Source organism: Cavia porcellus, unplaced genomic scaffold, assembly GCF_034190915.1.
Source record: "Cavia porcellus strain 051 isolate PalLab524CR breed Dunkin Hartley unplaced genomic scaffold, mCavPor4.1 scaffold_16, whole genome shotgun sequence".
NCBI lineage: Eukaryota > Metazoa > Chordata > Mammalia > Rodentia > Caviidae > Cavia > Cavia porcellus.
Genome location: NW_026947499.1, coordinates 40341 through 60560, shown reverse-complemented (window position 1 = coordinate 60560; position 20220 = coordinate 40341). Strand labels below are relative to the sequence as shown.

The 20220-nt window shown below is 37.1% G+C and overlaps 1 long non-coding RNA gene across 1 annotated transcript; it reads left to right on the top strand.

The window, feature by feature from the left end:
• The first annotated feature begins 5112 nt into the window (after positions 1–5112).
• On the top strand, positions 5113–19182 carry LOC106026810 (uncharacterized). Its single transcript, XR_010039531.1, has 6 exons — positions 5113–5288; positions 5661–5721; positions 7462–7557; positions 7663–10393; positions 11435–12478; positions 18087–19182. It is a non-coding gene; the product is annotated as an uncharacterized LOC106026810 (long non-coding RNA).
• The last annotated feature ends 1038 nt before the right edge of the window (positions 19183–20220 follow it).

Genomic DNA, 20220 nt, shown 5'->3' with positions numbered 1-20220 from the left:
GAAAACTCTGCAGAGGAGGAGGAAAAAAAGGTGGAGCAATCTCTCACTTCAAATGGGATTAAGGAGATGAGTAAAATGTGGGAAACAGTGCAAAAATTTTTAGAAAAGTGTCACCCAAATAAAACCATAGCAGTGTGCATGATGAATCTGTTTAACACCAATACAATGTCACATTTCCACACAACCCTCAGAAGGAAGTAAAAGCAAGTATCATTGGATGGGTTCCTTGTTAAAGTTGCACAAAAAACAAGAGATTCCATTGAGCCCAATAGATAGTAGTTATTTGGCTAGTGAAAGTTTGTCCTACACAAAAACTCTCCTCTCTTGTCTCCCTCACAACACCCACAAAGGCTTTCAAAGGTAAGTTCAGGTTAATTTGTTTTTACATGTTTTCTTTAGTATTGTAATAATTTTTATATGAATATTTTTGGGTCATGGAATGCATCATCTGAGTTTCCATTATTTCTTATGGGGAAGTTCACTTTGATAAACAAGTGATTTGGATTACAAACATTTTTGGAATGTATTATGCGCAATACTTTTGTAGAGGATATAGGATTTGTAGATTTTCTTCTTAATGTTTATAATTTTGCACTTGAAAATTTAGGATCTGGGCGTCGTGGTACATTCCTATATTCCCAGCACACTGGGAGATTGAGGCATCTGCACCCAGAGCTCCCCCATGAGGGCCATAGTGGTAGTGCACAAAAGTGACTCCAAGGCTGCAAAGGGACTTGGCGGGTCCAGCTCTCCCGGGCCTCCCTGTTGCCAGTGCCCTTCTGCCCCAACATGCTGAGTTATGGGTGGGGCTCAGTGCAGCGAGCAGGTTCCAGGCAGCTCAGCCCAGCCTTGTCCCCCACCCCATTGTTGTGCCTGTTCCTACCTGTGCCAGCAGCCTGAGCAGCAGTGCCAATGTGCTCCCTGGGCCGTGGCTATCTGGCTATTGGAGCCAGCCTATCACTAGCTTGTGAAGGCCAATTACTGAATTTTTAGAAGTTTTACAGATTAGTTGTATTGATTATTTGAAATTGTCTTTCACAAGAGTGTTTTGTGAACAAAATAGTCAGCAATCTACAAATCAGGATCAGGAATCTGTCATCTCAGGGATGCTGTCCGAGCTGTAGCACCCCTACCCTTTGGCAGGGCTGTTGCAGGCCCTGCTGGAAGTGTTTATGGAACATGTAGGCTTTGCACATCAGTTTTGAATTTACATCGAGTGACCTAATGATATCATCATCTACACTTTGGACAGATAGTTGAAAGTTTTGCTGAAGGGATAGTTAGTGGTTGTGTTGCCCCTACAGGTGCAGCAGCACAACTTGGCAAAGTGCCCCCTCCTCCCAATGAAAACAATAGCTTCACTTCTTTTCTTTCCTTTAGGCTGTGAACTGATGACCTGAGTAATTAAAATTTGTCTTGGACTATTGGGGATTCTAAGTTTAGTAACCAGTAGACATGTCGAACACCCTCCATGTACTCCCCTGTCCGTCTGACTTCTTTTAATGTCAGTTTCAGGGGAGATGGAGAAGACAGCTCTACTCCCTTAGAGGTGAAAGTTTTAATCAGCAACACAGCTAAAAAGGTGGAAATAGTTAAGTTTGTAGCTCAGGTAGAGTTTTCAGGGTGGCTGTCATTCCACCATCTTTTTCCTGCTCCAGACTTGATTTTAAAATAGTGCTTGAAGCCAATTTCACTGTGGTTATCTCAAGAAGCTTATGATTACTAAGACTCTGTCTAATCCAAATCCCCCACAGAAATGTAAATACTAGACTGAAGCACACAACCAACCGTTCCATATACATTTGTAATTCTTTAGAATGTATTTTCCCCATATCTAACAAATGGTAAAATTGATTTATTTCTTATTTTCACTTTCTCACTTTTGTGGGGGCCTCACTTTTTATTTTCTTCCATATGTTCCATTTAACCTTTGAAAATTTTTTTATTTTAGGATAAAATAAAACAAAATAGGACAAAGTAAATCAGAACAGAACAATACTGTAAGCAACACATGATTTCAAAACAAGACAGCAAGAAATCAACCATAGCTGCCATAGTGTCTCTTGTTTTCTTCAAAATAGCTGTACAGACGTTCACACATAAAATCAAAAGATAACAGGAAATGAACAATGGTTACTATATTGTCTCATGTTTTGTTCAGTCCATACTATTACATAATAAAATCAAAACAAACCAATCAAAACAAAAATGAAAGCAATATAGGACTTCAAGATGACAGGAAATCAACAATGGCTACCATAATGTTTCACTTTCTTCAAAATAGCTGTCTATACCATTTCACATAATAAAGTCAAACAAAACAAAACAGAATGAAACCAATTAAGCCAAAGAATGAAGCGTTACTTCAAAATGAGATAATAGGAAACCAACAATGGTTAATAGAATACATCTCATTGTCATTAAAATAGCAGACACAGTGAAATCTAGCAATACAAGATAGAATAAAACCAGACCTAACAAAATTCTGAAAATATAAGAATTTAAGACAAAATAATAAGAAATTAACAGTGGTTACTACCTTGCTCTCCTAGGTGTTTCCTCCCCTATCATTTTTATATCTGTTGTACTTTTTGGGTCCCACTAACTCTTTGGGAACTAACTTGGTGTTCACCTCTATGAGTTCAAACTTCTCATGAATTTGACCTCCAGTTTCATCCTGTAGTCTATAAGAGCCTTGAGATTATGCTACTTTATAGTTGGATAGCTTTCCATTGTATGAAAATACCATATTTTTCTTACCCATTCTGTGGTGATGGGCAAGTTATGCATTACTGTTTTCTGGTCTCATGTCATGTAGGAAAATTGCTTTCTGTTGACTTTCAGTCTGTGAATTTCAAGTTAAATGTGTTTCTTGTATACAATATACTGATACATTTTGTTTCTTGATTCACTCTCCCTGTGTTTCTTTTTATTGGTGAATTGAGGCCATCTATATTAATGATTACAATTGGCATGCACTGGTTCATCTCTGTCATGCTATCTTCCTGCTGTTGGCTCTCTACTTTTCCTCTTCATTCAATTGCCTGTCCTGTTTGATGATCCTTCTCTGCTGCTGTTTCTGGAACCATGGTCATCTTTATCTCTCTCTAGAATATCCTTCAGCATTCCCCATAGGGTTGGTTGGTGGTCATGAATTATTTTAGTTATTCTTTGTCATGGAAGAATCTTATCTTTCCACCAATTTTGAAAAATAGTTTTGCAGAATACATCAATCTTGGTTGGAAGTTGTTTTCTGTCAGGATTTGAAGCATTCAAACTTGTTTTTTGACTGATGCTTTGTGCTGAGAAGTCATTCTGAATGATTTTTCCTTTATAGGTGAATTGTTTTTTTCTCTCTCACAGATTTTAATATTCTTTTCTAGTCCTGAATTTCTGGGATCTTGATTATTGGATGTCTGGGTGTAGATTTACTTTGGTTAGGGCTAGTTGTACTTCTGTATGCCTTACTTACCTGTATGCCAGATCATCTTCCCATGTTTGGGAAGTTTTCTGCTATTACTTCTGAAAATACCTTTTTTATTTCATTTGTGCTGACCCCTGCTTCTTTGCTGATACCTCTCACTGTTAAATTAATTATCTTTCATCATTTTGCAGCCATTGATTTATTATTTGCTGGTTTCTTGTTATTTTTAAGAGATCTTTCCTTTCATGACTGCTAGTTGTGATCCTATCTTCAAGGTCTGAAAGTCTATCTTCAGTCTCTTTCAAGTGGTTTTGCCAGCTTTCAATTGACTTTTTAATTTCCTGGATATCTCTTTGAATCTGTTTCATGCATTGTTCTTATATTATTCATTCAAGGTTTCATTTTCCTATGCTCCTCTTTTTAAAAAAAATCTGTGTCTTCTTTAGATATTTGCAGCAATACTTTCATTATGCTTGTGATTTAATCTTCGGTTGTTTTTATTTATTTTGGGGGGGTATTGTGCATCAAATTCATGACTTTGCACTTGCCAGGCAGGTGCTTATAATACTGAAATAAATCCCTAGCCTGTGATTTATTCTTTAACTTGAGGCGTTATTTCTAATCTGATTACTTTTACATTCTCATGTAATTGTTTCTTTACCTCATTTGTTATTCTTTCAGAGATTTCAGGTGTATGACTTCCATTTTTTTTATGACTATATCTCCCAGACTTATTCTGTGTGGGCTGGAGGTCTGAGATTAACTTTTTAAAAAATTTTATTTAAAGAGAAAAAGAAATAAAACAGAAAAAAGGTAGCAACAATACAGAATTCCAAAAAAAACTAAGAAATCACTAGTTGATAAATTACATACTGTCATCTTAGAAATAGTTGTTCAAGTTACAAAATTAAAGCATACAAAGTGGACATTCAGACAGTGAGACTGCAAATAATTCTGCTCAATGATCCAACAAAAACTTAGCAATATGGTCATCTATCTTACACACTTAAACATACATGCAGTTATATCCTTTAGAGCACTTTCTTTTCCTCTCTTTTTTACAATAGCAATTACACATTTTGGATATTATTACTCCTAATGTTATTATTAATTTTTACACTAGAGACACAATTTGATATTTATAAATATGATTCTTATTTATTCCACTTATGAGGATAGTCTCAAGTTGCCTTCATTTCTATATGAAGGCCTCAAGATCATCCTTTTTATAGCTGAGTAATATTCCATTGTATAAAAATACCACATCTTTTTTTATCCACTCTGCAGTTGATAGACATTTTGGTTGTCTCCAAGATTTAGCTATTACGAATTGTGCTGCTATGAACATAGGTGCACATATATCACTGTGACATGACCTTTTCAGGTTTTCTGAGAAAATACCCAGGAGGGAAATAGCTGGGTTGGATGGAACTTCCAATCCTAGTCTTCTAAGAAATCTCCATATTGATTTCCACAGTGGTTGCATCAGTCTAAACTCCACCAACAATGGAGCAGTGTCCCCTTTCCCTACAGTCTCATCAACATTTGTTATCAGTTGATTTCTTGATGGAAGCCATTCTTTCTGGAGTGAGATGAAATCTCAATGCTGTTTTAATTTGCATTTCTCAAATGACCAGTGATGGTAAGCATTTCTTCATGTATTTGTTTGCTATTTGTATATCTTCATCTGAGAAATGTGCATTCATGAGATTAACTTTTGCTCCTTCATCTTCACATTCTTGTGGGTTCCTCCCGACAGTTGTGTTGTTTCAGGCACTTTCCTCATTGGCTGCCCTTCTACAGTGTAAGGGAATGGGACAGGCATCTGGGTTTCTCCAAACCCTTGTTCCCAGGGAGGTAACAGGTAGGTGGGCTTCTCCAGACCCATGAAGCTACACTGGGATTTCCCCGATGGCCAGGGGTGCATAGTGGTGGTTCTCTTCACCTGCATGTCTACAATGGGACTCCCCCAGTGGTGGCAGGCATGCAAGGGTGTGTTTCTCTGATTCTTTCAGTGGGCACTCACTGCCCAAAGGAAGAAAGGGTCGCCAGTGGTGGCCTGTGGGTGCATAGGGTTTATCTGGCTGCATCTCCTTGCTTACCCTGGCTGTCAGCAACAAGTAAGCCTTCTGATGGTGGCAGCTGGCAAGCAAAGGCTTGGTCTCCTTGTCTGTGCTGGCTGTCTGTTCCCTTTCCCCTTCTAATATATTCTTTTACTTTCTTCTCCCTTTACCAGGATTGTGAAGACACAGTTTATAAAGACAAATTGAGAAGACTTCTGTAGGAAACAAAGAGAAGTAAGCCCTTTTTATTGGGATGGAAATAAGGCAAGGGACATTAGGTGGGAAGATTTAATAATGGCCTGTGACTAAAGTTTTCTGGCTGTCTTGCATCTCAGGCGACAAAGTTCTTGAAGCATCTGGTATAAATTTTTGGGTGGCTCCAGACATCCTGGGACCTGCAAAATTTTGAGTCCTACCTTGTCTTTTTAAAGACAGCCTATGCTTGCTTTTGACAGCTGGTGCTGAACTGAGTTCTTTGATGAGAGTAATTCCTCTGCTGGCAAGCAGATTGGGAGCTGGGAGAGTCGGGTCTGATTGGAAACTTACAGTTAGCATGTATTTATAAAAATAAATTTCAGGGGAAAAAAGGTTTATGTGATGATCTAGCCTGAAGTTATATGCAGAAGTCTCACTACCTATTTTTAAAAATTAGGAAAAAGAGTAATTCAAAATAGTGAGGTGTAGAATACATTTTCATGGTAGTCTTGGGTCTTGAAGTCCCTCTCACTCATTTGGCATGCAGAGAGAAGAGCTGGCAGGAGCTAAGTATCCCATGCTGGACATCTCTGCCAAAACCACAGTTTTTGTGGAAAATAAGATGAGTTCTGTGTTCAAAGAAAAGGGGTGCTGATCTCCCCTTAATAAATGCCAGCAGATTGAGTTTCTTTGGAAGCCCTACTTGGAAGTCAAAGGGGGATCTAGGTCCCTTCCTAAATGAGGGGCCTGTAAGCCCATAGTGCTTTATGTCCTCCAGCTAGAAGGGTGCTGGACCATGTTTCTCCTCTGTAGGTGAGGATCCTCCTTCTATGGCCTTGGGACTTAGTGATATTGGTGAAAGAAACTCCTAGCCTGCTAGATGACTAGTACAAGTTTGTGTTCTCTAAAATTTGAAAACTGAATTTTAGAAACAGCAGGTTAAGAGCAGAATATATTTATTAGGGAAAGAAACAGAAAGAGTCCTGATTGGTTTGCAAAAGAACCTGCCTTTTCTAGGAATTTGTATAGAGCAAAACCATGAGGTGAGGTGGTTCCAAGGTGAGGAAAAATGGGAAATCACAAGGTGGCCATGAAGTGGGACAAAACTATAAATAATAAGATTATAAGCATAATCGCTCAAGTAATATTGATTAAATTGGGATCCAATGGGAGAAGCAAGTCATATAGGAAATGGATGTGAAACAGAACAGAGCTTTTCTTGTAGGGAGTTGGGTCAGCAGCTCTTCATGGCTTCTTTAAGGTGATAGGTACCTATTAGAATATCAATGCCTGATGTTTATCCTTGAAGGAACTATGTGGACTTTGCTTATGTTGCTTAAGGGTGCTTTTCATGTCTCCAGTCTCTGCTGATTCTTTTTGAAAGGTTTTTTTTCCCTAGTATAAATTACTGTACAGTTATGGCAGTGGTCTAATGTGGCAGAAGGCCATAGTGGGAACACCTACCACTTTCTGCTTTTTCCTCAGCCTTAATTGCAACTCCCCTTCCTGTTTGCATGTGAAGAAAACTCCACTCAGTTCCTCACATGTCATCAATGTCTACCCTAAGTGCCACCCCGGGTCAGAGGTTATATATATACCCCATTCCCCATGTTCTGGTCAGAGGGATCCAGGCCATCTATGGTTATGGACTCCTCTCCACATCCTTGGGATAAAGGCTATTTTTACTTTATATTCTCCCTTTTATTGCACCAAAACTCTTTCATAAAGGTGCTGTGACTTGGATGGCAGAGCATTAACTTCTATAAAAATCTCTCCCAGTTGGAGCTCCCCTGCCTAAGAACCATGCTTACTCTGAGACTGTTTACTTGCTGATGCTAGTCTTTGGGCAACAGTGACCTTCCTCACTGATCACAGGTGAGTTACCATCTGGGGTTTTCTTTTTTTTTTTTGTCTTTTTCGTTTTTACCGGTACTGGGGATCGAACTCAGGTTTTCTGTTTTTATTCCTAAAATTCGCAAGCTTGTGTCAAATATTCTATCCTGCCATCCCTAAATGGAGATACCAGTTTTCATGCACTTTGGAATTATTACTGTTTATTGCCTGAGCAACACATTTTCATTTTGCCTGGAGTATCCTGTCTTACGGGACCTTGTTGACCTAGGAGCTTGCTGTGCAACCTCTACTGGAAACACTCACTGGCTCTCTTGTTGGCTCCAAAGCTCATGTGGAGCAGTTGAACTACACAAGCAGCATGACCCACTTCTGAGTGTTCTCCCATATTGCATGGGTTGAACACTTTGATGACACCTCTCCTCTTGACGTACACTATTCTCTCATCCATGCACCTCAGCAGCCTCCACAATCATAGAGAAAGGAGCTGCCTAACAGGAGATCACAGCGAGAATGGTGAGTAAACTCTTTGCTTCTCTCTTTGCTGAGAGAAATGGCGAAACACATCACTGTGTTGCCATATGACCCTGGCAGAGTCTTTGCCTAGAACAGCCAACTAGCTGTGTTTCCTGAGGACAGAAAAGATTTATGTGACACATGACCTTCTGCTGTTTTCCCTCTGTCAAAGACAAAATTACATACAACAAATTTAGCTTAAAGATCTCAATTGGCTTTTATTTCATCCTAATTAAGCAACACTTCCTTCTATAAAACAGAGTGAGGGCCCCCAAGAGACAAGCTGAGGAGCTGGATGTACAGACAGGAAGGGGCTGAGGGGAAGCAACCACAAAGAACAAAAGGAAAAGCCGTCATTTCGTAAAAGGTTAAAATGCAAGAATGTCCCAAAATAGGCATTTTAAGAAGTTTGGCTCTTTTCTTTCTCTTATACTTCTTGAAAGTTTACAAAGACAAAGCTATTCAGTTTTGTCTTTAAACCTCAGTGTGAATAGTTTCATTTTGTTCTATTTTGACTGATATAGGAGCTCTTTAAAAATAATTCATGTATACATTTATGATTGTTGTGGACTACTGAGGATTGAACCCAGCTCCTGGCACTTGCTTAGTAAGTACTCTTGGTCAGTGAGTGACAATAATGATTCTGCTTCTATGAATTTTGCTTATATCTTTGCAGTTAGGCAGTAATACACATACAGCATTTTGCTTCATGGAATTTTTGAAGGCATCTAAACTAAGATTTCTTCTGACAACATAGTTAAGAGCAGAGATTCTGACTGAATAGGACAGAACATAAGTTCATTGTCTAACTAGAAAGCCTTACTGTCCTTGCTTTTTCTCTTTTTTAAATTGTATCAGTTAAGAGGATTCAAATACATATGTAAGGCATTTCCAGATTTTAGAATTCTACTGATATTTGGACATTTGCAAGAAGGTCTGTCTCTCATTGGTAGGTTAAAATGATACTTTTCTTGTTATTTTATAATAGCATACTAGAAACACCAACAGAACAACTTCCTATAACTGAGTAACATCAAGATTATGGAAGAGTATAATTTGCAAGTTAAAAAAATAGATATGGGTAATAATACTAATGAAATGTTTTTAATGATTTTCATCTTTTTTAAAATCTATTTTCTTTTTTGGTACTGGGAATTTCAACCCTACCCCTAAGGCCTGGTGCCACTAATAATACATTTAACTGTATGATAGATCTAGACTTCTGTGATGACTTTTTTCCCCCAAGAATGACTTCAAATCTTCTTTTTTATTCTGTACAGCTTAGGAAAGAACTTTTCAAATTCCATAAGAAGTTTTTATGCAACTTTAGGCAATGTAGCTTTTTTCCCGTTTCCTGCTTTAATGTGTAAACTCGCATTCATTTTATTTCAGGATCATTTTCAGGAGCTGCATGGTACCAAAGGCCATAAAGATGCAGAGCAGATAGACACTAAAGAGAAAGGGTAGACACACAAGAAGGTGAAACACCAGGCTCCGTCCAAACTGTGTCAGTGACTGCATGCAGTCAGTTCTGCTTTACCATTCTCTGGCTAAACGCTTAGTATGGCACCTTATGTATTGGGGATTATTTGTAGCTTTGGCATTTCTACTCAGAGTTAATATTCTCTTAAGGAGTTCTGGTCTTTCTTTAAACATTTCAGAATGATAGATGTATTACAAGACATGACCAATTTTAGTAAAAATCATGGTCATCCTTGAAGACTAAATTCATAAAAGTTTCACGTCTTCAAATTCCACTCCTTAACTCTGAGGCAGAAACTGTGAGAAACATTTTGGTCGTTTTCATGTGAGATTCATCATCACTCTTGTTCTTATTAACAAAGTTATGAAAGGACTTTGGATGGTATTTATGAGTAACATAAAGAAATACTTCCTTTAAATTAACCTAAAATATATGGCTGTGTCATTCGGTAACTGTATGTTTATATTTCTATGCAGTGCATATATAGTATTTACTTTATTGACTGTGTATGCACACTAAAGACTAAAGTAAGTATATCAGAATTTACTGAAGAGTGGAATATAATTAGAAGCATCAAATGAATTTCTGGGGATAAGATGTGAAAAGCACATGATGCCTTAAAACTTTCATGTTTTATTCCTTTTGCACCAGATTCTTAAACTGCAAGCAAGCATTAAAGAATCTTGGAATGCAAAAGTCAACTAGATTGAAGACAAGCATGACCAAATAATGAGGTGTTAGTCACATTCACTTCAGAGTCTCAAAGTCACGTCTTGACGCTGCTTTGTGCTTATTTCAGAGACACAAAAGTTTGGACCAGTGACAAAGATGGGACAGTGACTATTGAAACATGAACTAAAGGTGATTTTATTCTTGTTCTTCTTCTTTTTTTAAAATTTTATTTAAGGAGAAAAAGAAAAAAAACCCAGAAAAATGGTACAAGTTATACAGAATTTCAGAGAGAATAAACAGTAGGAAATCACTAGTTAATAGATTATATATTGTCATCTTAGAAATAGTTGTTCAAGTTACAAAATTAAAGCATATAAAGTGGACTTTCAAACAGTGACAATGCAGTTTTGTCCAATGATCCAACAAAACTCAGTAATATGGTCTTTAGTGTATAAGAATACACTTAAATATATATGCAGTTATATCCTTTATTTCTTGTTCTTCTTTTTAATAGTTTGCACTTTAAATTGTTGACTTTCCATCAAAGTAAGAAATTTTAGATAACTGTTTCACATTCAGCATTTAAAAAGGTTTTTAAAAATTGTTTTCTTTAGGTTTGTGTTTCTGAAGTGAAGTATGTTTTGTATAGTAACATCATATTATTAATATTTTATCATGGAGAAAGTGCCTATAACTATCTGAAGGTGGCATCACTTTTCATATAAATATTTTGAGGATGATATTTAGTTTATGCTCTTTAGAGAATATCATTTTTGGTACACAATGAAAATTTGAACTTGCAAATGAGTTTTTGTTGAAAGTAAAATACTTACAATAAATTGGGGAATGTGTGCCCAGCACTTTCCTAAGGTGATTAATGATTGCCATTCTGGAGCATGTGCCCCACAGCTGTGGTGCAGAGTTCATTGGAAAATTTAGGCTGGAGATCTTGTTCGTTCATCCCCACGGAACCCCTGAGAAGGTCTGAGGAGATGACAGGTGATGTCCTTAGCAGTGCTGAATGAATCTGTTGCTGTTGGATTTGATCTCCCCTGTGGTAAAACTGTGGTTGACCTGTGCTGCTTCTGGAAATGGGATCCCTAGTTAGGCTCACAGGGAAGGGAAATGATTACTTATGTTTTGCATTGTTTTATGCTATCATTCTAAGATTGATGGCTTAGTCTTTTGTTGTTGTTGTTTTGTTTTTTGCCTTCCTTACTGTGGAGAAAGGAAGAATCAGGAGATATGAAGCTGAAGGGTGTGGGGAGCAGCAGAGACCTTTCACCTCCTGGATTCAGCCATGTGTTGTGCGAACTTGATCAAGTCACTTTTTCGAGTTTCCTTTTCTACACCTATGAAAAAGCTGATGGAAATACAAAGCACACGAGGTTATTGCCATTAAGCACTGGCACTTGGACTGGATATTCAAGTTAGGACATCACTCTACCCACACCTGTGAAGAGCAGAAGCCTCTGGCTGTGCTACCTTATGTCTATCTGGCTACTTATATGTCTATCAGAATTTTATTTAATGCCCTTGTGATGCTGAATCCCGTTTCTTGAGATCTGGAAGCTGAAATGAGTAATACAGGAGAAGATTCCTCCTTTTATGTAGTTTTTTGTTTCCTCTATGGGGAAAATCTGTGAATAAAATAGGTTCTGTTAATGCTAAGAGCTACAAAGAAAATAAGTACCAGATGATGTGATGAAAGTCCAGTCTGAGGCAGCATGTGTGCATGTGCACATGCATGTGGTGTGCATGTGCTGCAATGTGTTGGACTCCGTCAAACAGGGAATGGTAGTGAGCTGAGTCCTGAATATCAGCTCATCATTTCCAATCAGGGAAACCAGAGATTAGGAGGCACAGCATGATTGGATCAGGCTCAGTGCCGTGCCTTTCCAAAGGTACATAGACTGACCAGCAAGCTGCCTTTAGGGAGATGAAGTAGGCAGTGCTGGTCAGTCTTTGGGATTGAGAACTAAGAAAGAGGAAGAGAACTTTCACCGGGCAGAAGTGATTGAAGAGGCTGTGTGCAGACTAAAAGATCTGGATTATCAGAAAGTAAGAACAGGCTAAGGAAGTCAGATGGGCCTCCATCTGGCATCCAACTGGATATCAGAATAATGATCCATGGCGTTTTGTTACTGGTGTGGCTCGTGGAACTGCTGAAAGACTGAACAGGCTGGAATGTCTCATCTGGAAGATGTGCGTCCTGCCAAGGACACGTGTTCCTCATTTTCCCTGAATTTCAGTTAATTTTTCATAGTATATCAGGTCAGTAAATATCGCTTGTTCTTTAGGAAGATCTCTTGCCAGCATGTGATCTTGATGAAAGTAGAGGCATACGTACCTGGTTTGAAGTCCTGCTTTTTCTCTTCCTAGTTGTGACTTTGAGGAATTATTTATTGTTTCCCCTCATCTCCCTCCCCAGTACTTCAGCATGAACCCAAGCCTTTCTGCAGGCAAATACTCTACTGCTGAGCCACTACCCCAGCCAGGAATTATTCCATTTAATTAATTAATTAATTAATTAATTGTCACTTGTTAGATATGCATACTGATACTATTCATCATGTGAAATTTTGCCTTTTATGATGTAGTCTGATTCTTTTTTCCCCATTCTCCCCCTTCCCTTCCGTTGCTCTTCTCCTCCTTATTTACAGCCTGGTTTCCATTTCTGCTTGTATTTGCCCTTTTTCTTTTCCTTCCCACCACTCTAGCTCGTCTTAAATATTTTCTTCCTATTTTGCAATATCTACTACTTTTGTTCTTATTTACACTTTCAGTTTCTCATGCCAGATAAAACACACACTGTTTGAATATATGTGTTCAATTAATTTCACTTCGTAATATGGTCCCAGTGTACATCCATTTACCTAGAAATGGCTCAAGGTTACCCTTCTTTATGCCTGGATAGTAATCCATTTTATATTTCTTTTAAAAAACCATGCCTTCTGTGTCCATTTATCAGGTTTCAAGCATTTGCATTATTTTCAAGATTTAAATATTTGTAAACTGAAGTGTAAACATGAATGTGCACATGTCACTGTGGTATGATGCTTTTAATTGTTTTCTGAAGATACCAAGAAGTGTGGAGGTCTACTTTTTTGAGGAGTTTCCACATTGATTTCCCCAATGGTTGCACCAGTCTACTTTCCCACCAACAGGGGATAAGGACTGAATTTTCCCCACAGACCCTCCAGCATTTGCACTTGACTGATTCCTTTCTGGAGTGAGATGGAATTTCAGTGTTGTTTTAATTTGCATCTTGAGTGACCAGTAATGTTAAACAGTTTTTTAATTTATTGATTTGCTGCTTATGCTTCTTTGTCAGAAAAGTATGTATTCATTTCAGATGTCCATTTTTAAGTTAGATCTTTAAATTTGGAGGGTCTGATTTTATTGTGTTCCTTGTGAATTCTAAATACTAATTTTTTGCGTGAAGAACAGATGGCAAAATATTTTTCCACTCTATGGTTGTCTATTCACTCTTTTGATGATATCTTTTGCTGTGCAAAAGCTTTTTAAAATGATGACACTCTAGTTGTTTTATTTTTTTGTGATATTCCCTGTGTGATTCATTTTTGTTTGTTTGTTATTAAATTCTTTGTCTATACCTACATCTTCAAGCATCTGACATCTGATTTTTTCCTCCCTGTCTTTACTCCTTTAAATCTTGATCTTGGCTAATTTCTCTGGCTAGTGTCTCCACTTTTTTTTCTCTTAACAGGAGGTTTAGTGTTTCCCTTTCATTATTTAGATATTTGATTCATTCAATTTCAGTTTAATGAATGGTGAGATATGTGGGTCTAGTTTAGTCTTTGGGATGTGGGGAGCCAGCTCTTCCTTGATTATTTATTAAAGAAGGTTTCTTTCAATGATGATGCTTGAATCTTTTGTAAAAGATAAGATGGCTGAGTATGGTAAGAGTTGTTTTTGCATCCTCTAGTCTGTTCCACTGACTGTAGGGTCTGTTTTTATTTGTTGTTGTTTTGTTTCATTTATTTCAAAGTGCTATGCTGGTTTTGTCACAGTAGCTCTGCAGTTCAATTCCAAGTCAGGCATTGTGATGTTTCCTGCCTTATTTTTGTTGCTTAGGATTGCTTTTTGCTATTCTAGGTCTCTTCTGCTTCCAAATCAATTTTAGAAAAGTTTTCTCTAATTCTGTGAGGTATGTTGTTGGTATTTTCCTCAAGATTACATTGAATCTGTATAACAATTTTGGGAGAATGTATGTTTTCACTGTATTGGTTATTCTAACCCCAGAACAAGGGATGGGATTCCATTTTCTGATATCATCATTGATCTTCTTTTTCCAAGTACTATAGTTTTTAATGCAAATTATTTTATTTCCTTCATTGGGTTAATTCCTAAGTATTTCTTCTTTGGGAATTTTACTGACAAAGGTGTTGTTTCTCTAATTTCTCTGAGTTTGTTATTTGTGTACAGGGATGCTATAAATTTTGTATCCAGATATGATGCTCCGTTTACTTATTAAGTCTAGGTGTGCTTTTGTGTACATTTTAGTGTCATCTATAGAGAAGACTGTGTCATGCACAAGTGATTTTTTCCTCCCTGTCTTTACTCCTTTTAAATCTTGATCTTGGCTAATTTCTCTGGCTAGTGTCTCCAGAACTATATTGAATGGGAGTCATGATAATGGAATAGTGAGCATCCTTGTCTCATTCCTGATTCTAGAATAAAAGCTTTCACTTTTTTTCATTTAGTATGATGGCTGTTGGTTTGTCATAGATAGCTTTTGTCAGATTTAGATAAAGATGATCTAGTCCAGTTTTCTTTAGGTTTATTATCATGAATGGGTATTGCACTTTGGATTTTGTTGTCTGATAATATTCAGGGCATAAGTTCCTTTGTCTATACTTTAGCACGTTGTATGGGTTAGTGATTTATTTTGGATAATATAGCATGCACATCTGAGAAGATATGTATTCTGACATTGTGGGGAGGGTACTCGGTATCTATCTACTAAGGGCATTTGGATCAGTTCTAATACTTCAGTGTTGATTTCTTATTTAGTAGTTAACGTATCTATTTTTGTCAGTGAGACATTGAGGTCTTCTGTTACAATGTGAATTTTCATGTCTGTTAGTCTGTTTGAATTTCAGTATATTGACTGCTTCTTGAGTTAAATGTGTTTCTTGTATGTAGCATATTGTTGAATTTTTAAAGTCCATTCTGCCAGTCTGCTTCTTCTGAATGGTGAATTGAGGCCATTTACATTTATAGTTTTAAGTGATAGGTTTTGACTTTATGTTTGTTATATTATTTTCCTGTTGTTGGTTCCCTGTTTATTTCCCTCTCTATAATTGATTGCCTTTCATATGGCTTCATATCTGTAGTGTTCTTGAAGTTGTTGTCTTCATTATCTCTTTCTAAAATATTTTTCATAATTTTTGTAGAGTTATTTTGGTAGTCATGAGTTTCGTCAGTTGTTCTTTTTCATAGAAGTATATTATTTCTGCATCAAGCTTTAAAGATAGTTTTTCAGGGTATATCAATCTGCGTTGGAGGTTGTCTTCTTTCTGGATCTGAAGTACTTCACTTCAAACTGCTTGACTTAAGGATTTTTATTGGGAAGTCTGCAGTGAGTCTGATGTTCTTCCTGTTTAAATGGTTTGTTTTTCTCTTAACACTTTTTAATGTTCTGTTCTGTCAAATTTATGGAATCTTCACTATTTTGTACCTTTTGGGTAGATTTTATTTGCTTGTTTTATTTTTTTTGAGACAAGGTCTTTCTTTGTAGCATAAACTGGCCTTAAACTAACTATGCAGCCTAGCCTGGCTTTGAAATCATTATGATTCTCCTGTTTTAGATTGAAGAGTGTTGGGATTATAGGTGTGCAACATCATGCCTGGCTTGCAGTAGATTTGTTTTGATTTTGTATAATTGGAGTTGTATATGTCTTATTTATCTGTATGTCACTTTTTTCATGTTTGGGATGTTTTCTGCTGTTACTTTGGTGAATTGCTTTTAAATTGCTTTTTTATTGACTATGTTATTTTTTGCATAGTACAGCAGCTGATGGAATAATTTTTCATGATCTCTTTCTATTTTAAACAAATTTAGCTTTTCACTTTTACAAATAAAAATTCTTTTGGACCTGATATTCTATCCTCATGTTGGCTCATTCTGCTGTGTATCCTGTCAAAGGAAATTTTAATCTCCTGGACATCTATTTGAATCTGTTCCATGAATTTCTTTCTTACATTGGGCATCCATGGTTTTCATCGTTTTCCTGAGTTCCTCTATGTTTTTAATGTGTATTTTCACTGGAGTGACTAATTGTATCCTCCATTATGCCCCTCATCGGTGAAGTTATTTCAGAAATTGTTTCTGATTTGCATTTTTCTAGAGCCTTATTCATCTATTTTGTTACTTCTACTGATAACACTTCAGAGAGTGCAGGCAAATGGGTTCTGAACCATTTCACCTCACTGACCTCTTGGTTGCTTTTGAGGAGCTGCATATCTGGACTTGCATGTGGCTTCTGTGATTTCTAATTTTTTAGTCTTTTTAAATTTCAATGTGGTTCCTGCATTGATGCTTGTAAACTGTTTATGATAGATTTCTTTATGGATAGTTTGGAGAATCCTTAGGAAATCATGGTTTTTCAGAGATGTCTTCCAGTGGTAGCTGGATTTTTGTGTCTTAATTCTGATATAAGATCCTATTGCTTCAAATTATTAGAGATGAGAAGTTGCCTGTTTCATCTGCTAGCTCCTGATTCTTCGTCACTGGCTTGTAGTGTTGTTTGTGGTCTTCAGGCATCCTCAGTCTTGGCATAAACAGAACAACAACTGATTATTCCATCTTTTTTGCCTTGGATGAAATAGTACTGAAGTGGAAGGTTGCATTTTAGTTGAACTAGTACCATCTTATCCTTGGGAATATTATGTCTCTGGGACACTTTAAAATGCAGAAAATTAATATTTTATTTGCAGATAGCTTGGCCACTTTAAAATCTTGATAATGACCACTGGCCAGAGACAGATACCTTCAATTTTGCCAACCTTCATGAATTAATGAAGTTCTGCTGCCATAATTGCAGATGGTCAGAGATTCCTTATATCCATGCCCTTTTTGCTCTCCAGGAGTGTCCCTCCATTATCTAGGCACGTGAGGTAACATAGGTGCTCTTGTTTCACTTCACACTGCCAAATCCTCTACACCTAAAAACCTCACTGACCCTATAGATGAGCTGCATTCCATTCTCACTCCACCACCATACTCACAAGAATGTTCCCGTTCTCTTTTGTTAAATCTATACCAGTTCCATCTTCTTTGCTATCTTTTCCTCCATGTTTTTCTCATCATACCCTGTCTTTGATCTCTACTCCACTGTCACCGTTTTCTCCTCCAGCACCCCACAACAGTACTTATACCACACAGCCTCCATCATCTTGTTACTCCTCCCTCTGACTGCCTTATTCTTCCACTCATCTGCCACCATTTTGTTGCCCCTGTCATCTGCAGCCACCTTGTCATTCTTCTGCCTTTTTTCCATCTTCTTCCTCCTTGTACCCTGTGCTATCTTCTCACTCCTCCCTGTGCTGTATTCTTCATCCTCCTTTCCACTCCTTCGTGTGATCCCTCCCTTCTGTCATCACATCCTGCCACTCGCAACCTCCTTCATCAAGGCATTCCCCAGACCCACTGCTTCCCCTTTGCAATGTGGCTTACACTGAAGGCTTATTACATAGTTATGATGCTTTCTCTATTGCTGACCTTTCCCATATATCCTACTGTGTGGGCTTCACTACTGACCCTTATAAATACATCAGAGTTTACATTTGTTATTTAGTTTTATGACCACATACAGTGAACTGTATCTTACTCTTACTTCCACTCTTTCTCCTCAAGAAAATGTTAAACTGTGGCAGGAAGTTCAAGATGCAGCAGATGAAGAACATCAGTCTTCTTGTGGGCTGCCAGTGCATGTGGAGACACAGCCAGATACACCCCTCTGATCCAGCTGCAACCGTCAGAAGGCTTACTTCCTGGAGACAGTCAGCATAGGCAAGGACACAGAGACAGTGAAAACTGCCAGTGAAGACAACTATGAATGTGGTGTGCTGCAAGATGCAGGTGACTGTGTTGGGACAGCTAATGAACAGTAAGGAACACAGGAATCAGAAGGCGAGGGAAATGAACAAATTGTAGCTGAGAGCCCTGTTATTGACCTTGGCAGTGATAGTGTCTTTGTGCTTTACAAAAAGGCCAAGGACAGCAGCTGTGAGAGCAGTGAGACTCAGAGCTGTGCTGGCCAGCATCTTCCCCATGAGGTCTTCATGAGCCAGGAAAGTCACAGACTTTCAGAGGCATTGGTTTTGCTGTATTATGGCATATTTGTCATCAGGGCACTTCATACAGTGCTCCATATCTACTGAGAAATTCAAATTGTCATTAGCTGAAGTTCATTAATTTTCTTTTTTTTTTTTTTTTGGTCTTTTTCATTTTTATCGGTACCAGGGATCGAACTCACGACCGCCTGCTTGCAAGGCAGGTGCTTATGCCACTGAGCTAAACCTCCAGCCCCCCATTAATTTTCCCCACTCACTCAACTGTTCATAGACTTTCACAGGTCTTCCTAATAAAAATTGTGTTATTTTGTTTCTGTTTAATGTTTGTTTTTAATTTAAAAAATTTATTTCCATTTATAGACAAGAATCTTCAATGAAAGTTTTACCTGTTACATCAACTCTCCTTTCAATTTTTTTACATTTTGAAATAATCTTAATCACAGCGTTGTCCAGGCTGCACTCAAGTTTGTGATACTTTTGTCTCAGCCTCCTGGAGTGCCTGTATTCCTGGTCTACATCAACATGCCCAGATTTTCATTTGATTTTCTAGACACCGAGAAAAGGAATGTTATATTGACAGTATTTCCCTATCAATCTTTCCCTTTACAGTTCTATACTTTTAAAGAACAATAAAGTATATACCTATCTATAGCTAACCTCTGTAAATTCATGCTTTACAGATTTATTCAGTAATAATCACTTGAGAAACCCAAATAATTTACCATGTTCTAGCATTGTGATATTTGCACCATGTCCAGTAAGATATGTTCCTCCACTCTATGAAAATTTGAGGCTTTCTTGAAAAATCACGTTGCAGTTTGTATAACAATTACATAATTTATATAGAACAATTTTAAAATGCTAACATCCTCCATTGTTGACAATTTCCATCCATCGAAATGCTTTCTTCAATTATGTCAGTTTTATTATTTGAAAATTTTTTGGACTTGCACAGGAGATTATTCTGTCCTTTCAGAACACCTATAAATTTTATAAATATATCACTAATACTTTAATATTTCTTAAGTGTGAATTTGTGTAATACCATCTTTGAATGGGTAATGATCATCTACAGCAATAGATTACTTTTCAATTTATGTTCCACAACCATTGATTCAATTATTAATTTCTGTGTGATTGACATTTACAAATCAACACTGTATAAAAATTATCCTGGATATTTTATTATTTCCCATACTTGATTAGTTTTATGTTTTCCTGTGTGTATTGTATCAACAGGGACATGTAGCATGTAGAAGGAGTAATTAGGAATATACCACTGTGACATTTGCTTTAATAATTTAGCTGCAAAATGTGTAGTTTACTTTAGGGTTATATAAATGTCATTTATAGGATGTATGTAGTTTCTTCCTATCCTTAATTTTTAAGTGTTGTTTTTATTTTTAAATTATGGAAAGGATTTCAACATTATTATATATTCTTCATTCATTGGTACCACTTATATTTTTAAAGACTAAACACTAAGTTATATTTAATAGTGTTAATTATATTTATTAAGTATTGCTCTTGTTTTTTATAAATCATGGAAAGGATTTCAATGTTATTATATTTTCTTCATTCATTGATACCATTTCTAATTTTTAAAGACATAGAGCACTAAATTATATTTAATAGACTGAATTTGGCCATGGACTCCCTTTTTATAATATGTGTGAATTTGGAATAGAATATTC